This window comes from Pristiophorus japonicus, chromosome 15 (assembly GCF_044704955.1).
Source record: "Pristiophorus japonicus isolate sPriJap1 chromosome 15, sPriJap1.hap1, whole genome shotgun sequence".
NCBI classification, from domain to species: Eukaryota; Metazoa; Chordata; class Chondrichthyes; family Pristiophoridae; genus Pristiophorus; species Pristiophorus japonicus.
Genome location: NC_091991.1, coordinates 52,618,808 through 52,633,230, shown reverse-complemented (window position 1 = coordinate 52,633,230; position 14,423 = coordinate 52,618,808).

The following is a 14,423-nucleotide window of genomic DNA, read 5'->3' as shown; positions in this document are numbered from 1 at the left end:
AACACTATCCCTAATTTCCTTTGTTAGCCACGGTTGAGCCACTTTCCCCTTTTTATTTTTACGCCAGACAAGGATGTACAATTGTTGTAATTCATCCATGTGATTTTTAAATGTCTGCCATTGCCTATCCACCATCAGCCCTTTAAGTATCATTCGCCAGTCTATCCTAGCCAAGTCACGTCTCATACCATCGAAGTTACCTTTCTTCAACATCAGGACCCTAGTCTCTGAATCAACTGTGTCACTCTCCATCTTAATGAAGAATTCTACCATATTATGGTCACTCTTCCCCAAGGGGCCTCGCATGACCAGATTGCTAAATTAACCCTCTCTCATTACACAAGACTCAATCTAGGATGGCCTGCTCTCTAGTTGGTTCCTCGACATATTGGTCTAGAAAACCATCCCTTATACACTCCAGGAAATCCTCCTCCACAGTACTGTTACCAGTTTGGTTAGCCCAATCTATATGTAGATTAAAGTCACCCATGATAACTGCTGTATCCTTGTTGCACGCATCCCTAATTTCCTGTTTGATGCCATCCCCAACCTCCCTACTACTGTTTGGTGATCTGTACACAACATTTTCTGCTCTTTGGTGTTTCACAGCTCTACCCATATAGATTCCACATCATCCAAGCTAAAGTCCTTCCTTACTATTGCATTAATCTCCTCTTTAACCAGCAACACTACCCCACCTCCTTTTCCTTCCTGTCTATCCTTCCTGAATATTGAATACCCCTGGATGTTGAGTTCCCAGCCTGGAGCCATGTCTCCATAATCCCAATTACATTATATTCGTTAACCGCTATCTGCGCAGTTAATTCATCCACCTTATTATGAATGCTCTTTGCATTGAGACTCAGAGCCTTCAGGCTTGTTTTTTTAACACTCTTTGTCCTTTTTGAATTATGTTGTAATGCGGCCCTTTTTGATTTTTTCCCTTGATTTCTCTGCCCTCTAATCTTGTTTTTCTCCTTCCTACCTTTTGCTTTTGCCCCCTTTTTACTTCCCTCTGCCTCCCTGCATAGATTCCCATCCCCCTGCCATATTAGTTTAAACCCTCCCCAACAGCACTAGCAAACATTCCGCCTAGGACATTGGTTCCGGTCCTACCCAGGTGCAGACCGTCCGGTTTGTACTGGTCCCACCTCCCCCAGAACCGGGTTCAATATCCCAGGAAGTTGAGTTCCTTCCCCTTACACCACTCCTCAAGCCACATATTCATCTGAACTATCCTGCTATTCCTACTCTGACTAGCACGTGGCAGTGGTAGCAATCCTGAGATTACTACCTTTGAGGTCCTACTTTTTAATTTAACTCCAACCTCCCAAAATTCAGCTTGTAGGACCTCATCCCATGTTTTACCTATATCTTTGGTATCTATATGCACCACGACAGCTGGCTGTTCACCCTCCCCCTCCAGAATGCCCTGCAGCAGCTCCGAGACATCCTTGACCCTTGCACCAGGGAGGCAACATACCATCCTGGAGTCGCAGAAACGCCTATCTATTCTTCTTACAATAGAATCCCCGATTACTGTAGCTCTCCCACTCTTTTTCCTGCCCTCCTGTGGAGCAAAGCCACCCATAGTGCCATGAACTTGACTGCTGCTGCCTTCCCCTGATGAGCCATCTCCCCCAACAGTACACAAAATGGTATATCTGTTTTGGAGGGAGATGACCGCAGGGGACCCCTGCACTACCTTCCTTCCCCTGCTCTTCCCGTGGGTCACCCATTCCCTATCTGCCTGTGTAACCTTTGCTTGCGGTGTGACCAGCTCACTAAACGTGCTATTCACGACAACCTCAGCATCGCGGATGCTCCAGAGTGAATCCATGCGCAGCTCCAGTGCCGCAATGCTGTCTGTCAGGAGCTGCAGTTGGACACACTTCCTGCACACATAGTAGTCAGGGACACTGAAAGCGTCCCTCATTTCCCACATAGCACAGGAGGAGCATGACACGGTCTGGGCTCTCCTGCCATGACTTAACCCTTAAATTAACTTAATTTGGCAACAATGCCAAAGGTTACCTATTGATAAGAAAAGAAAAAGAAAAAGCTAAAATACTCACCATTCCACCAGCCAATCACTTCCCCGCTTGGCTGTGACATCACACTTCGATTTCTTTTTACTTCTTTGTTTACATTTGAAGTAAAAGGAACAAAAATTGTTGCGATATTACAAAATAGCTAAAACCTTTCCCCCAGAGCCAGTTGGACATATTCTTGCAGGTTTAATCACGTGACACTTCATTATGTGACATTTGCCCACAGTTATCAAATGTTATTGCATTTACCAGATAACGGTTGGGTTTCCTATAGTTGAGCTCTCCGTGTGTCTATAAAAAATGTTTTTATTCACTGGCAGTGTATTGGGAAATCGGAAACCGAGTGTTCCCATGAATGTTTCCCTACCACCCTGGGAGGTGTGTTCTCTGATCCCCTCACCACCCGAGAGTTGAGCTCTCTGATCCCCTCACCACCCGAGAGTTGAGCTCTCTGATCCCCTCACCACCCGAGAGTTGAGCTTTCTGATCCCCTGACCACCCGAGAGTTGAGCTCTCTGATCCCTCACCACCCGAGAGTTGAGCTCTCTGATCCCTTACCACCTCTGACAAATTAAAGGTTGTCATTTCTTCATAATCTCAAACAAAAGCAGAAAATGTTGGAAACACTCATCAAGTCAGACAGCATCGGAACTTAGGAACAGGAATAGGCCATTTAGTCCCTCGAGCCTGCTCCGCTATTCCATTTAGCCCCATATCCCTTAAGACAGTTGGTTAACAGAAATTTATCAATCTCAGATTTAAAATTAATCATTGACCCAGCATCAACTGTCATTTGCACAAGAGAGTTCCAAACTTGTACCATCCTTTGTGTGTCAAAGTGTCTCCTAACTTCACTCCTGAAAGGTGTAATTTTTAGGCTATGTCCCCTAGTCCTAGATTCCCCAAACCGTGGAAATAGTTTCTCTCTATCTACCCTATCAGTTTCCCTTAATATCTTGAAAACTTCGATCAAATTACCTCTTAATCTTCTGAATGCATCTGCAATCTAGGAGAGTTGACAACATTGTCACAAATGCAGACACTGGTAACTGAAGGATGGAAATTTAAATGCCATTTCACTCTCACTATTGAAATATGACAGGAGGAATAAAAGCAATGCAGTGGTTTCCAACCACGTCAGTTCCAAATTAATCTGATAATTATCTCACAGGTAGGCTACAGACTTAGGAAAAGATGGGGGGAGGCAAATAGAAAAGGGAACTCATTGGAATAACAAAGTTATGAGAAGTACTGACCTAAAATCATTACTACTGCAGCCAAAATACCAACAGCAAATGGTGCTCTCCTACTAATGGAACTGGTCCTGCCCTATGCTGATTGGCCTTCATACCTGCCTGTCAAAGCTCTGCCTCTTCCCATTGGTGTACTGACGCTGGCCATCAATTATATTTCCTAATACAAAAGCAAAATACTGCGCATGCTGGAATCAGGAATAAAAACAAAATGCTGGAATTCTCAGCGGGTCAGGCAGCATCTGTGGAGAGGAAACAGAGTTAATGTTTCGGGTCGATGACCCTTCGCCAGAACTGGAGAGTGTTTGGAAAGAATGGATTCTCAACAAGCACTGAAAGGGGGAGGGGAAGAAAGAACAAAAGGGAAGTTCTGTGGTTGGTTGGAAGACAGGAGAGATTAGAGAGACAAAAGGGATGATGGCCCAAATTCAAATGGTAATGCCAGGAGTTAGAAAAACATTAGTCAAGATAGGGTGTGAATGGCAGGATAATGACCAGCTACCATTAGAGACAAGGAGAAAAAAGAAAGAAAGAAAGAAACAGGCTCTGAGGAGGTGGGCGGTGAGGGGGGGGGGGGGGAGTGGCAGGGGGAGGGGGGGGGAGGGGATGGAAGGGAGCCAAAGATTGGCAGCGGCTACGCTCTGAAATTGTTGAACTCAATGTTGAGTCCAGAAGGTTGTAAAGTGCCTAAACGAAAGATGAGGTGCTGTTCCTCAAGCTTGCATTGAGCTTCATTGGAACAGTGTAAGAAACGGAGGACAGAGAGGTCAGAGTGGGAGTGGAGTGGAGAATTAAAGTGACAGGTGACCGGAAGCTCAGGGCCTCACTTGCGGACTGAATAGAGGTGCTCCGCAAAACGGTCACCCAATCTACGCTTGGTCTCCCCAATGTAGAGGGGATTGCATCGTGAGCAGCGAATACAGTATACTAAAATGCAAGAAGAACAAGTAAATCGCTGTTTCACCTGGAAGGAGTGTTTGGGCCCTGGATAGTGGGAAGGGAGGAGGTAAAAGGGCAGGTGTTACATCTCCTGCACTTACACGGCAAGGTGCCGTGGGAAGGGGAGGGGGTGCTGGGGGTGACTGTGGAATGGACCAGGGTGTCGCAGAGGGAGTGGTCCCTTTGGAACATTGAGAGGGGAGGGGAGAGGAAGATGTGATTGGTGGTGGGATCACGCTGGAGGTGGCAGAAATGGTGGAGGATGATCTGTTGAACGTGGAGGCTGGTCAGGTGAAAGGTGAGGACAAGGGGGACCATGTCGTGGTTCTGAGAGGGAGGGGAAGGGGTGAGAGCAGGGGTGCGGGAAGGTTATCAGTGCTGTTCCCCAGGGGTCGGTACTAGGACCACTGCTTTTCTTGATATATATTAATGACTTGGACTTGGGTGTACAAGGCACAATTTCAAAATTTGCAGATGACACAGAATTTGGAAGTATAGTGTAGGTGAGGAGGAGGGTGATTGACTTTAAGAAGACATAAACAGGCTGGTGAAATGTGCGGACACGTGGCAGATGAAATTTAACACAGAAAAGTGCAAAGTGATACATTTTGGTAGGAAGAACAAGGAGAGGCAATATAAGCTAAAGGGTATAATCCTAAAGAGGGTGCATGAACAGAGAGACCTGGGAGTATATGTGCACAAATCGCTAAAGGTGGCAGGACAGATTGAGAAAGTGGTTAAAAAAGCATACGGGATCCTGGGCTTCATAAGTAGAGGCATAGGGGTTGAAATTCGGTATCACCCCGTTTGGAGGCAGCAATTGAGTCCCAGCTGCAAAATTGGGGGTACTGCCCCCAAGAGGAAGTGTCGGGGGTCCACTTCCTCTTGGGGGCCAGACCTAGGCGGTCAACAGAATGTTGCAGCACTTCGCGGCCTCACCATGTAGCGCTGACGTGAGCACAGGGCCCTCCCCTTCCGTTAAAGGGGAGGGCACACTGAGAGCTCTGAAGTGGGGTGAGGGGCCAACACTACCCAACCGGGGATGCAGGGTGCTGTGGCCACAGCTCAGCACAGAAACAGAGTGCCGGGCTGCATCATCACGGCACGGACCCCGTGAAATACAGCAAGAAAGCGGCCCTGGGCACTACCGATGGGAGCGGAGCGCTGCCAGTTTTGCACCTCCGCCAACTCCCGTGCAATTTCGTGGGTGTCGGTCGCGCCCCCTCCCCCGTTCCAGGTGAGAAATCATTTGTGCCCCGGAGGGGCCGCTAACGGGAAGCACAAATGATTCAAATTTCTCCCCCATAAGAGTACAAAAGCAAGGAAGTTCTGATGCACCTTTATAAATCACTGCTTCGGCCTCAACTGGAGTATTGTGTTCAATTCTGAGCACCGCACTTTAGGAAGGATGTGAATGCATTTGAGAGGGTGCGGAAAAGATTTATGAGAATGGATGAGCAACTTCAGTTACGTGGATAGACTGGAGAAGCTGGATTGTTCTCCTAAGAGCAGAGAAGGTTGAGAGGAGATTTGATAGAGGTGCTGAAAATCATGAGCGATCTAGACAGAGTAGATAGAGAGAAACTGTTCCCATTGGTGGAAGAGCCGAGAACAAGAGGACACAGATTTAGTGTGATTGGCAAAAGAACCAAAGGCCATCATGAGGAAAAAGTTTTTTATGCAGCGAGTGGTTAGGATTTGGAATGCACCGCCTGAAAGGATGATGGAGGCAGACTCAATCGTAGCTTTCAAAAGGGAATTGGATAAGTACCTGAAGGAAAATAAATTGCATGACGACGGTGAAAGGGCAGGGGAGTGGGACAAAAGAACATAAGAACATAAGAATTAGGAACAGGAGTAGGCCATCTAGCCCCTCGAGCCTACTCTGCCATTCAAAAAGATCATGGCTGATCTGGCCGTGGACTCAGCTCCACTTACCCGCCCATTCCCCATAACCCTTAATTCCCTAATTGGTTAAAAATCTATCTATCTGTGTCTTGAATACATTCAATGAGCTAGCCTCAACTGCTTCCTTGGGCAGAGAATTCCACAGATTCACAACCTCTGGGAGAAGAAATTCCTTCTCAATTCGGTTTTAAATTGGCTCCCCCGTACTTTGAGGCTGTGCCCCCTAGTTCTAGTCTCCTCGACCAGTGGAAACAACCTCTCTGCCTCTATCTTGTATATCCCTTTCATTATTTTAAATGTTTCTATAAGATCACCCCTCATCCTTCTGAATCCCAACGAGTAAAGACCCAGTCTACTCAATCTATCATCATAAGGTAACCCCCTCATCTCCGGAATCAGCCTGGTGAATCGTCTCTGTATCCGCTCCAAAGCTAGTATATCCTTCCTTAAGTAAGGTGACCAAAACTGCACGCAGTACTCCAGGTGCGGCCTCACCAATACCCTATACAGTTGCAGCAAGACCTCCCTGCTTTTGTACTCCATCCCTCTCGCAATGAAGGCCAACATTCCATTCGCCTTCCTGATTACCTGCTGCACCTGCAAACTAACTTTTGGGGATTCATGCACAGGACCCCCAGATTCCTCTGCACTGCAGCATGTTATAATTTCTCCCCGTTCAAATAATATTCCCTTTTACTGTTTTTTTTCCCCAAGGTGGATGACCTCACATTTTCCGACATTGTATTCCATCTGCCAAACCTTAGCCCATTCGCTTAACCTATCTAAATCTCTTTGCAGCCTCTCTGTGTCCTCTACACAACCCGCTTTCCCACTAATCTTTGTGTCATCTGCAAATTTTGTTACACTACACTCTGTCCCCTCTTCCAGGTCATCTATGTATATTGTAAACAGTTGTGGTCCCAGCATCGATCCCTGTGGCACACCACTAACCACCGATTTCCAACCCGAAAAGGACCCATTTATCCCGACTCTCTGCTTTCTGTTCGCCAGCCAATTCTCTATCCATGCTAATACATTTCCACTGACTCCGCATACCTTTATCTTCTGCAGTAACCTTTTGTGTGGCACCTTATCGAATGCCTTTTGGAAATCTAAATACACCACATCCATCGGTACACCTCTATCCACCATGCTCATTATATCCTCAAAGAATTCCAGTAAATTAGTTAAACATGATTTCCCCTTCATGAATCCATGTTGCGTCTGCTTGATTGCACTATTCCTATCTAGATGTCCCGCTATTTCTTCCTTAATGATAGTTTCAAGCATTTTCCCCACTACAGATGTTAAACTAACCGGCCTATAGTTACCTGCCTTTTGTCTGCCCCCTTTTTTAAACAGAGGTGTTACATTAGCTGCTTTCCAATCCGCTGGTACCTCCCCAGAGTCCAGAGAATTTTGGTAGATTATAACGAATGCATCTGCTATAACTTCCGCCATCTCTTTTAATACCCTGGGATGCATTTCATCAGGACCAGGGGACTTGTCTATCTTGAGTCCCATTAGCCTGTCCAGCACTACCCCCCTAGTGATAGTGATTGTTTCAAGGTCCTCCCTGAGACAATCTGAAGTGCTCTTGCAGAGAGTCAGCATGGACTTGATGGGCCAAACGGCCTCCTTCTGTGCTGTAACTATTCTATTCCATGATTCTATGAACTCAACATTATAGCATTGTATTTCTAATTTAATCCCATCAGATAAATTTAAGGTTTCTGTTCAATTAAAAGCAATTTTAAATTCTTTAAGTGAAAAATTCAGTACCTTAGTGCCTCCAATTAGTGCCTGGCAGGGATGCTAATGGGGTGCTGAAGCAGTAGCAGTATGGTGAGGCGAATCCAGCAAGGCCGCCAAATCCAGCCCTCCTAAAGCGCTGCTGCTACGAGTTAATGTCGGGGACTTCAGCGTCAGGCAGATTGTGATGTCAATGAGTGTACAACACTCATTGGGTGCCCGGTCTGCAAAATTCATTGTTGCCTCCTGCCTTAGCACCTCGCCCCGACAGCGATAGGGAGAGAAGACGTCAAGCAGGCAGAGGCCGGCTCTAGGGGTGCTACTTAAAGGGATCATGAGTAATGAGTCGCAACTGTCAGGTTAGTGCTGTTTCATTGCTTCCCTGTCAATTTGACATTGTGCAACAGCTTACTTCAGTCATTTAAAGGTTGTTTAGTCTCTGGAGTGTTGTTGCTACTAAAAATTAATGACATTTTTATTCTCATAGCATATCAAAGTGCTACACAAGAATAAGGTTCTGCAGCATTAATGAACCTTCCCTTTAAGAAATGGAAAGAGCCTATGGCAATGATGACTTGCGATTAGACTGCATCTGATACTACTTAGCACTTTGTGTGTAAAGCCACTGAACTAGCACTTGATTTAGCATTCCAATCGTTTCTTTGAGCAATGAGACATAGGAGCAGAAATTGCCCTGTTCTGCGCCACCCATTAGCACCTTCGGGGACGCTAACAGGGCAAGAAACTGTTTTCACCCATTGGGGTTGGGGGGGAGGGGAAGGCACTACTGGCTCCCACAAAATTGCGCGGGAGTTAGCAGAGGCGCTAACATGGCAGCGCCGCACCCCGCTTGTTCAACCCCCAGCTGCAGCACAACCGCCAATGATGTCATTGCCGTGTGTGGGAACCCCTTTCCTCCCCGTGGCTAAGATTGGCCAGCACTCTGTGAGACTGCCGCGAGCGATGTCAACGCCAGCCTTGGGGGTCGTGAACCAGGCCAACATCCGCTCACGGGGTGGAAGATAGATGGAGATGGGGAGCACCACACGCCGCCGTTTTGTTCTGCTGACTCACCCGTCGGGCCCTTCTGTGTTTCGTTCGCGTGGTCCGGGCCTCCATCGTGCAGCCCGGCACTCTGTCTGGGTGCTGGGCTACGGCCTTAGCACTATGCTGCCCTAGTGGCCCAGTGGAGGCCATCAGATGCCCAGCAGAATGTGCAGCGGCCCTCCCTTTTAACGGAAGGGGAGGGGCGTTGAATTGCGTCAGCGCTACGCAGAGCACCCACATAGCACTGACGAATGCGCCCGCATAGCGCCCCCAAACCTCCCCAACAGGAAGTGGAGTGCTCGACATTGCACTTTACTTCCTGTGAGGGGTGGTAACTGCAATTTTGCGGCCACACTCAGTTACCACCCCCAAACAGGACGCTGGGGAATTTCGTCCCCTTATGTGCAGTGTGATTCAAATCTCAAACTTTTCTAACATTACCGCCCATTCCTGGGCTATAATGAACTATTCCCCCTTTATTTTCATTGGGAGTTCTATGGTACCAATTGATGACCTAAATTAAAAATTATGTAACTACGGTGGAAGATTTCCTCAGTGCTCTGTATTGTAACAAAATTGTAAATCCACATTTAAAGAATGGGTTTATGATTTTATTACATAAAGGAGAACTCCCCCTATAATTAAATACAACTCCTAATTTTAATGTTAGAACTGAATAGATTGATTTCTTTATGTGTTCTCAGGATATGGGTGACATTTGTGATGTGGACAATATTTCAAACTTCGCTGTCTCCAGGCCAGATCCAAGACCACCCTAACCTCTGTCGTCGAGCTACAGTATGTGGACGATGCCTGTGGCTGCGCACATACAGAGGCTGAACCCCAGGACATAATCGACGTATTTACTAAGGCATACGAAAGCATGGGCCTTACGCTAAACATCAGTAAGACAAAGGTCATCCACCAGCCTGTCCTCGCTGCACAGCACTGCCTCCCATTCATCAAGATCCACGGTGCATCTCTGGACAATGTGGAGCATTTCCCTTATCTCAGCAGCCTCCTATCAACAAGAGCAGGCATTGACGACGAGATCCAACACCATCTCCAGTGTGCCAGTGCAGCCTTTGGCCGCCTGAGGAAAAGGGTGTTTGAAGACCAGGCCCTCAAAGCTGTCACCAAACTCATGGTCTATCGGGCTGTAGTAATACCCGCCCTCCTGTATGGCTCAGAGACATGGACCATGTACAGTAGACACCTCAAGTCGCTGAAGAAATACCACCAACGATGTCTCCGCAAGATCCTACAAATCCCCTGGAGGACAGATGCACAATGTTAGCGTCCTCAATCAGGCCAACATCCCCAGAATTGAAGCACTGACCACACTTGATTAGCTCCGCTGGGCAGGCCACATAGTTCACATGCCAGAAACAAGACTCCCAAAGCAAGCGCTCTACTTGGAATTCCTTCACGGCAAATGATCCAAAGGTGGGCAGCGGAAATGTTACAAGGACATTGTCAAAGCCTCCCTGATAAAGTACAACATCCCCACTGACACCTGGGAGTCCTTGGCCAAAGATCACTCTAAGTAGAGGAAGTGCATCCGGGAGGGCGCTGAGCTCCTCGAGTCTCGTCGTCGAGAGCATGCAGAAATCAAGCGCATGCAGCGGAAAGAGCGTGTGGCAAACCAGTCCATCCACCCCTTCCCTCAACGACTATCTGTCCCATCTGTGACAGAGACTGTGGTTCTCGTATTGGACTGTACAGCCACCTAAGAACATATGTTAAGAGTGGAAGCAAGTCTTCCTCGATTCCGAGGGACTGCCTATGATGATGATGGACAGTATTTATTGCCAGTCCTTAGTTGCTTTGATCATATTAATCATTTATATAACTCAATGCTTTGCTCGGGTATTAAGAGTCAACCATCTAGTATGGATTAGAGTCGCATATAGATCAGGTAGAGGTGGCAAGTTCCCATCACTGGTGAACCAATTGGGTTTTCACGCTAGCCCACTGATTATCACATTTATTAAATTCAGTTTCACAATGTGCCATAGTGTGATTTGCACTAATGATCCCTGGGTTGTTAGTTCAGTACTGTAACCACTGCACCACAATACCTATGATAGAAAGAATATACAGCAGCTTCAACAGTTGGATCACAGGGTTGTGACATACCTGAATCCTCAATCATTCTTAAAGGGAAGTTTCTATTGATTAAATACAAAACACTATTGTAAGGTATGAGAATAGCACAGAGTGACCCATAAGGCCTCTATCCTAGTTCTCAGTTTGGTGATACTTGGTGATCACAGTGTCATTAGATTCAATACTCTGATACAATCTGGAGCAAAGGACATCAAAATTAACAGCTCAGATTTCAGGGGAACTACCTGGAAGACAACAAGGGAGAAATTGATGAAGATAACGAAAGGAATGGAACTGAGATGAAACACCAGCACAAATGGAATACCCTTTGCTCCAGACTGTATCACAGTATTGAATGTTTTTAAATGTGCTGTTATTATGGCACTTTTGCATCAATATCAAGGAGTTTTGCGTGTGCGTCAATTGAAAACTGGCATTATAACTTTGGACGAAAGCAAAATACTGCAGAGGCTGGAAATCTGCAATAAAAACCAGAAAATTCTGGAAATACTCAACAGGTCAGGCAGTATCTGTGGAGAGAGAAACAGAGTTAACGTTTCAGGTCAATGACCCTTCGCCAGAACTGGAAAAAGGTCATCGACCTGAAATGTTAACTCTGTTTCTCTCTCCACAGATGCTGCCTGACCTGCTGAGTATTTCCAGTATTCTCTGTTTTTATTATAACTTTGGAGACCATCTCACGTCGGTTTAAATTCCACAGAATGAAGTATAATTGCAGCCTGAGAAGCTGCAAATATGAAGTGCAGAAAATAGAAGTGGGAAGGATAGAACTTTGAACAAGAACGCAAAACAGGACCAATGAAAAATAATTATTTGATATAGTAAAGAAATGAGATTCTATCATCAGCACAGGGAACTATTTCAAGGTAATGTAAAAGGAGCTCCACTGATGGTTTAGAAAAGGACTGTACAAGCTTTTTGTCTTCACATGGATGTGTACAATGGAACCTAGGAGAGCCAGATATAAAGTTGATATCCATGTTCCCACTAATCTGCACACCTCCAGATCTTGGTGTTCTGATTCAGGATTTATCCATCAATGAGGCAGCAGTGCAGAAAACAACTGCTGCAAAATAAAAGCAGGACAAATCAGCAAACAAAAAATGTAATTGTAAGTAAGGTTGAGCTGCCTGGGATTCAAGAACCAGACTGCCAGGACTTAGCGGCTTCAGTTTGGAACTCATGACTTAATGAGTAAATGCACTGTGTTGTGTGGTACTAGACCATAAAGAGAAAGAAAGTTTAACGTTGGACCACAGGAATTGTGTTGCTCAGGCTGGCATGAGAAGTATCTCACAAACATTGAAATTTGAACTAGTTAAAAAAAATTGCCAACAGTATTCTATCAAAAGATAAAAAGATGAGCATGTGTTTTATTTTGTTTCAATGGGTTTTAGTTGGCTTTGTTCTAAGGAAACGAGTTTAGTTAATTAGGTTAACGTGCTCAGTGTAAATGTCAAGCCTTGTGTTTTTCAGGTGTTAATGGCTAGAAATTGTAAATTGGTTCAATTCAGAATCAGGAACAATTTATTTGGTAATTCTTTAAAGTCAGACTGTAACGTAGTTTGATTGTGGTTGCTTGTTGAAACCGGCTTACAGGTATGTTTGGAAGTATCCGTGGATGACTATTGTAATAATGATATTATATTGTACTTTTGCTTGGGAATATCATTTTTCAAAGAGGTGAAGTAGGTAACACCAATGTTTATCTGCAGATTTTTTAGTCTTTGCTGCATTTTGAAGCTTTTTCAGACTAAGGATGTGGCTTATGTACTTCATGTAAAACTCTATCCCTGAGTGATATCGATTGGGACAACATTTTGTTACAACGATGCACATGAAAACGGGATTATGCCAGTTCTCAGAACTTTTGTCATTACTTTTGTGGAGGTTCACTTGATCATCCGTCGAAAGATCTGTGGAAATCCCAGTGAAACAACTGCAAATACATTGAGCAATAGGGAAAATCCCATAGAAATTCAACCTCTTTGTCTTATTCCAAAGGGCATTCTAACACAATAATTTTATCAATCCTAGAGTCTAATGTTCTAAATTTTATAAATCTATTTGATGTTGTAATCAAATTTGATTCATTGTTTTAGCCTGTCAAATTGCTGTTGTAATATTTTCACTTAGACTGAAAATGTAGTTGAAACCTTACATAATTTCATAATTGTTAATCCAAGGCTCCACAGAGACAGAAAGAAAAAGGACAAAGATTTCAGACTGCGAAGGTTAAAGTCCACCTGTGGAAAATGTCATTGGGCCATTGAATGAGAAGTTGGTGTAAAATAACCCAAAACTGAAGTATCAGGTCTTTTCAAGTTCACTAGCTGGGTGGTAACTTGATGGAGAGGATCATCCACCCTTTATAGAATCATACAATTTTCATCAAGTTGATTTCAATGGAATGAAAATCAGGCAGGTTGTACAGTGGGTGAGTGATCCGCTTGGTCAGAATACATAGAAACATAGAAACATAGAAAATAGGTGCAGGAGTAGGCCATTCGGCCCTTCTAGCCTGCACCGCCATTTAATGAGTTCATGGCTGAACATTCAACTTCAGTACCCCATTCCTGCTTTCTCGCCATACCCCTTGATCCCCCTAGTAGTAAGGACCTCATCTAACTCCTTTTTGAATATATTTAGTGAATTGGCCTCAACAACTTTCTGTGGTAGAGAATTCCACAGGTTCACCACTCTCTGGGTGAAGAAGTTCCTCCGCATCTCGGTCCAACATCTCTCGGGTTGGTGAGAAAACAATAACACACTGTTTTCTGCTCACACTCAAAAATGTCAGATGAGAACACTTAATTGCTAAGTTGTGTTCTAATGCCCCTTGCAGCAATCACTAAGAAGTCCTTGGAATGATAGTTATTCTAATGCTCTCCTCCATGTTGTTCTGACTCCAAAGCAGCAATAGCTAATTCCCAGGAATGTCCAGGCCTTTTTTGGATGGCAAAGTTCTGCAAGGCACAAAAAGCAGCAACTATGCAGGACAAGCGATCTGGAGCATAATGGAGAGCCCCTCCTGACCTATTAAGGCAGCAAAAGAGTCCCTTTCAGACCCGATGGTCTGCTCAGTGACCACTCTGGAAGAAACATATGCCTCATTACGTGCTGTTTACATACTGCTCTTGCACCTCTTGGAGCAGTCATTATCTATGGCAGCAAGGCACATGTCTTATCAACTACAACCCAACTGTTCACATGGTTAGCTTCCTTGATCAGAGCAGGAAAGGCAGAATTCTTCAGGACAAATAAATTATGGCAACATCCAACAAATCTCATATTGCTTTGAAGGATTCTTTGCAGTTCTCATGGATAAGCTAGGCATTTTGCA